Raw genomic sequence first — 6,519 nt, 5'->3', positions numbered from 1 at the left:
GGGTTTGCGCGGTGTCGAGTACCCATCGCTACGACCGTGTCTCGGATCTTTTAAGCGGCAGGCAAACCACTCACGCGGCGCAGCGGACCGCGAAATCGACGCTCACATATGAACTGGGAACGGGAGAGAGGTTCCCTCCTCTCTTTTCCTTTTTGCTTCTATATACCGACATCGAGACGGAGGAAGAGTAAACGGACCGTATACAGCCTCTATACGCTCGTGGCTTTCCGCGCGCGACCTTTTCCCTGTCTTTTAACACCGGATCACGTGTCATCTGACCATTTTTCCATCGAACTTCTCACCCCTGACCTTCTTCATTCTCTACTGTAACTTCACCGCCATGCATTTCATTTCACAAGCTCCTTCTTCCTATACCACGACTGTCGTATATGAGGAATAATTTCGATCTTTTACAAGATTTAACAGAGATATTTTACAAGAGGTAAAGATTAAATCTTGATGTTTTATAAATTCGTAATACACATAGAAGATATAAATCCTCGACGTGCATATTTCGCGTAAAAATATGAATATCCAGAGTCGTGTTTAATTGATGGTTGCAAATTGCATAGATTGCGCTTCATACATATGTATACATATATCTTCATACATATCGAAACCATTAAATTGCTCCACGAAGTAAAAAAGAAGTATCAACTACTTCGAGAACTTACATAATCATGAATTCTTTCTTTTTCGATGCCCCGCGAATAGAACGCGAATTTGCTTAATTGCTGGCGGATCGTGCTTTATTACGTAAATTAATTTTTCCTCGTATAGAATCGCTTAATTGACGTGTCGCACCGCGCAAGGAGCACGTATCGTCGCGAATTTTCATGAACAAGATAAAAAAAGAAGGTTGAAAGTAGAGAAAGGAAGAGAGAGAATCGGACGATCGCCAGGCACTGCCGCGTTCGTGTCGCCTCCGCAGGGAAGGGTAGCTCGCGAAGGGGTGGTTGTCGTGGGGTGGAAGACAAAGAGGGAGAACTTTAATGTATGCCTACCGAGAGAGGCTATAAAAATCAATACCTCAAATTACCAGGCGGTACTTAATTTTCTTGGAGCAACCAACGCGCTACGCCGTCTATCCCCTTCTTCCCTCCCCACATCTCCCCATCACCCATCCTCCGCCAATCCTCCGGAAATTCTTCCTCCATCGGACGACGGGACGGATTTCGTTGCATTCACGTGCATTTACCTTCAGTAGGTCCTGCAATTACGCGGTGGAATACGGAAGCGTTTGTAGATGTTAAAGGAGAAAATCCGCCATTAAAAATGGACGAGAAAGGACGAACGGCTACGCTTTCATGTACTAATGATTTCGCTACGGATAAAAACAGATCGGAATTATTTATAATCGATCCGCGCAATCCCGTATTTTTAAATGGTTATTGGAGAACCGAGTAATTATAGCTAGAAAAATATAAATCTCGTGCGCTCGAAGAAAATGATGGTAGCACAACATATTATATCATCGATACAAATAGAAAATAAAGTGACATAATAAAAAGATAGCTCCGTTCTTCTACTACATATAAAGTAGCATCTAAATTGTCGGTATAATATTTGCTATACTTTAAGTCAAATAAGCAGTATAGTAACAACGATAATAATTGTCGACATTAATGTTGGATTATTAATAATTAATATCTGGCTTCGATCCGTACTTTTTTTTTTAGCTCAGAAAGTGTGCGTTAACATGAGGATATGTTAACTCGAACGTAAAAGCAAAGCTTAAAGACAACACAAAGAGCGCAAAGAACATGCAAAGAACGCTCTAACAGGGCGATTAGGCGCATTAATCTAAAAATAGAAAGGGATTGCTTTAAGGAAAAAGTAATTGCATAATATGCCTACACAAACAAGTCAAACTATAAAATTAATTTTATATACCGAGATCTTCTCATATCTTTGTAAATCTTGATGAATATACAAATAAATAATTTCCATAATTATTTCTACAAAAACAAAAATTATATTTTTTCATATCTTCCGATTCATTATTAAAGTATTTAAATTTTCGCCTTTAATGCCACATCAGTCATACAAATTTCAAGTTTTTGCGAAATCGAATAATATTGAAAATATCAACGCAAAAAAACAAATCTTGACCTTGATGGAGGGAAGAGCTTTCGCTCGGTCATCGTTGCGCGGGTCAATTGGACTTTAAGCGACATATAAAACGTGCAAAACATCCACACACACACAAACATATATATATATAAGTTTCTCTCAGTTATATATAAAACCGGATACTACGAGAAACTTTTCAACTATGGAGGTTGGAATAGCCGGGAAAAAAAGAAAAAAAGAAAAAAGAAAGCTGGGATATGACGAAAGTATGAGGATCTTGGACGGTGAAGAACGGTGTGGGAAAGAGGTCGGGGGGCGAGCAATAAAATCAAGCACCGGGGCTGCAACCCTTCCGTCGGAGTTGAGTCGTAATCTTGCTCGCTGCCAGAGGGTCGAGGCTTACGAGATCTCATTTTCTTTTCCGCTAGGGTAATTAATTAGCATTACGTTGGTAAATCGCGGGAGCTAACTTTAACACATTTCATACACTGATGTCCGAATAAACAGTTCCTTTGAAGAAGAAATTACTTAAAAGTGATATGCGTATGTATGTGTGTGATGTGTGAGCGGTGTATAACATTGAGGGAAATATGTAATTATCATGTGTATGTTGTGATAAAAATGACAAAGTGTTATATTATGTATGAAGAATTTAATATACACTTCCCTACCGAGGGTTTTCTTTGTTATATTATGGATTAATCATTAATTAAATTGAATTTTTTTTTCACTTACATACTCAAGCTTATTGTTAGCAAATATTTTATGGGCGATTTAGAATTCTGTAAGCAGATCCAAATATCTTGCGTAAATAAATGAAAAGTGATATGTATATATTTGTTTAGAAAAATGGCGAGTATTTAGAAATGCTATTTATACTAATACTTTGATCATCTGGATATATACAATATACATATCTTATGTCACGTGGGCTTGTAAGCTATCTATGCTAAAGGTCAACAATGCAACGTGATTTCTCTTTACTATTAATCATCATTAGCATTGTATAATGCACGAATAATGTGACACATCAAAAAATGAGAAGAAAAAGAAATCTTGTAAAGTATGAGAAGGATAGATATTTTCATATTATAAACTTTTAATCAACAAGTTATGCACCGATATATATTATGATTTGAATTTTTATATTTTTTGTGCTTATTGCTTGTACCTTTTTTCATATGTTTAGAACATAATCCAAGAGTTCATAATTTATAATATGCTCTCTAGATGGGATACTTCATATTTAAAGCAAGGTTTAAAAATTAATATACAATCCGCGCGCACGCGACGGCTCTCTCTCTCGCACGAGAAATCGCATCAAATAGGCATAACGCCGATACATTGACAGATCGAATGTAGACGATTAATATTCATCCAGACTAATGAGCATCTCCCCGATTGAAAGACATTGACTTATATAGACGTCCATCGGCGACGAAAGTTGCACGTGCACACCGCACTTGCAGGCGCGTGTAGCAGGTTGCATTCGTAGCATGCACGTGAGGGCTGTAGAAAAGACGGAGAGAGAGAGAGAGAGGAGAAACGTGAATGCATCGCTCGCTGCAAGATACTGTAGAAACCGCGATCCTATGGCCCCGAACTGACCATCGCTACGTTGCGCTGGTCATGGTCGTTTCGACTCATTTCTCTCTTTTTCTCTTGTTCTCCTCGTCGTTCTTTCTTCTCCTCTCACTCTGTCTTCTTCTCCATCTCGCTTACTTTCGCCCCCTCCGTCCCCCCTCCCCCTACCGTCGAGCGGATCGCGAAGAGGAAGGAGGGGGTAGACGACCCGAGAAAAGAGGGAAAACGAGAATGAGGTCTGAGAGGGAAAGTTGCCGGGGGTTGGGTGATAAATTGATAGTGATCGTGCGCCATGCGCCTTCTCTCTCTCTCTCTCTCTTTATCTCTGTCTCTCTTGCTCTTTCCTCGCCCCCTAGTCCGACCGACAGACCGACAGACCAGCAGACCGAATGACACCCTCACCCCGAAGTGCCAGTCGGTGGCGGTAGTGCTGCTGATACTACTTGTAGAGTGGAATTAAATGGTTAATGCGGTCGTAAAGTCACGTAGTCCATTATGGATCGCGGGATGGGAGGGCGCAGTGGGGCATTTGCCCAATGACACTGGGTCAGAAAGAAAATTATAACGGCAAAGATCTAAAGAGTACATATACAAATTTTGTATAAAACTATTCTACACAGGACGCATGTATGATAAAAAATATGACGTTAACTTTTTAATTGATGTTTAAAAAAAAAGAATATTTCTATCGTAAATAAATATTATTAAAATTAATATGTCTCTATCATTAAAATATCTTATTGAATAATTGATAGGCAGAATTATTAATACAAAAACTGTATCTCAACAAAATAATAAATCTATCCAGACGAAGACAGCGACGAGCTTTACATTATATCGATTCAAATGCATGCGTGCGTCGATATTACAACATTATGTTACGAAAATTGATTATTATGCTGCTTCACCAAACAAACCGAATCTACGAGTAAAGCGAACTTAATCCAACGGGAGACAAAAACAAACTCTTGTTAAATGCGCGTAAAAGAACCTCGGTACACCTATAGGGCGTAAACGTACAAAAGCAAAATATCGCAGAGCCCGAAGTTGCCGCCGCTGCCGCCGGCTCGGTAGTAGACGCGACTTCCGTTTTAATCAGCACGAATCCAAGTTATTAAAATTCCTCCAGAATTTTAGCGGATGAATGAGCTCGATGGCCACCGACCGACTCGACTTGGCTTTGAAAGAAAAAGAAGTTCATTCATTCCAATAGAACGAAAGATTATAGCATTCGCCCGCGTTCGTCGACGCTCGGTCTTCTCAGAATATCGGCAAACTAAAAACGTTAATTTATTCAATAGCAAAAGGGCATGAAGACACGAGTGCGCCGTGAGAGATGAGCCCGACGGTGAGGAAGAACGGAGTGGAGGAACGCGCGAAGGATACCGCGGATACAGAAGGGGAGGATTGAGCGCGAGAAGGACGAAAGGTCGAGGGTGGAAAGGGGCGATGTGGAGTCAAACGAAAGCCTCCGGCAATTTTTCCAACGGCGGCGCCCGAGCTCTCGAGTTTCTCGTGACTTCTTTTTTTTTTTCTCTTTCCAATTTTTCTAATTAATTATCGGTATTGATTGGTTCCCGATTTGACTTCGTAGCCTTTGGCGGCGAGATGGAAATGACCGCAGAAATAACCGCAAGAAGCTGGAGTAGCCGAACGAATTAACTGTCCGCGATTTACCCCGAGTTCTGATTGAAAGACCGTCTTGTTTTAAATTATGAATCGACGATTTACCAATGCTCGTCCTTGTGCGCAAACTGTTCTAAGATTATCATAAAAGATATATCTTTTTTGAAGAAAAGAAACAAAGAAAAGAGATGATCAAATCTTAATTTAATCGTCGATTAAAATTCGTAAATAACCCGGTATTCATAAAATATAATTTCAGATGATGTAATAGAAATATCATATTAAATTATGCTAATAGCAAAATCTATTGCAATCTATATATCGGCAAAACTTCTCATTTAAATATTATTTTCAATATATTTTCTTATGCAATTGTGCCTGATTTAAGCACTGTAATGTGTAGATGTCATTATAATAGGAATTTCAGAGTACTTTGTGTGTAAAATAGGGATTATATATTATTAGAATAAAACTACGGATATGTGATGCGTGTCTCGGCGCAATTATTTAAACGGATGTATAATTTTGAAAAATACAACTTAGCCAGTAACTTGAAACTTTCGTGTCGGAATGACGTTGAGAGCACCATGTAATGTAAATTTATCGCTGGCGCAACCAACGATTAACCATTCACGATTTTGTTCTTCGGATCAAGCCATCACGCGCAACCGGGTGGAAGTTTCTGGGAGCATAGTCGGTATACGTTGTAATATAGTGAAAGTTCTCTTGTAAACGTGGTCAGTATACTGTACAGCCAAAGATTAATTGCCTGCGAAACTTTTAACCGCGAGACGGTGCGAAGATAATGCAAAGTGACGCTGCAGGGAAATATGCAAAAATTGGAAAAAACAATACTCGCTGGTCATTGTCTGTCTCGATACTCTGAGACCCTCGTGTCTCGAATCGAATAGCGAATTTCCTAATACAATGCATCGTCAACAGTGTAACAGTCGGTAGAATTACGATTAACATTTCACGACTTCTCGCTAGCAGATTCATCTCGGGTGAAACTTTCGCGAAACGTGTAGTCGTGAGACGGTAGATCGATTAAAACAATGCCGGAGGAGCGAAATAATGCAAATTCGTCGTATCCGTAGAACGCACGATTAAGCATTTGCAATTCTTTTTCGTCGGATCTACCCCGCAGTTGCAAGCGGCTGCTGGAATTTTCTCCGAGGATGGTTAGCACGCTGTAAGACGTTGAATCGATTGCCTCCGAGGCACGAGGAGGGAAAG

The sequence above is a fragment of the Formica exsecta genome, unplaced genomic scaffold, assembly GCF_003651465.1.
Source record: "Formica exsecta isolate Colony F162 unplaced genomic scaffold, ASM365146v1 scaffold220, whole genome shotgun sequence".
Classification (NCBI taxonomy): domain Eukaryota; kingdom Metazoa; phylum Arthropoda; class Insecta; order Hymenoptera; family Formicidae; genus Formica; species Formica exsecta.
The sequence above is the reverse complement of the archived record's forward strand: the minus strand, read 5'-3'. Positions refer to the sequence as shown.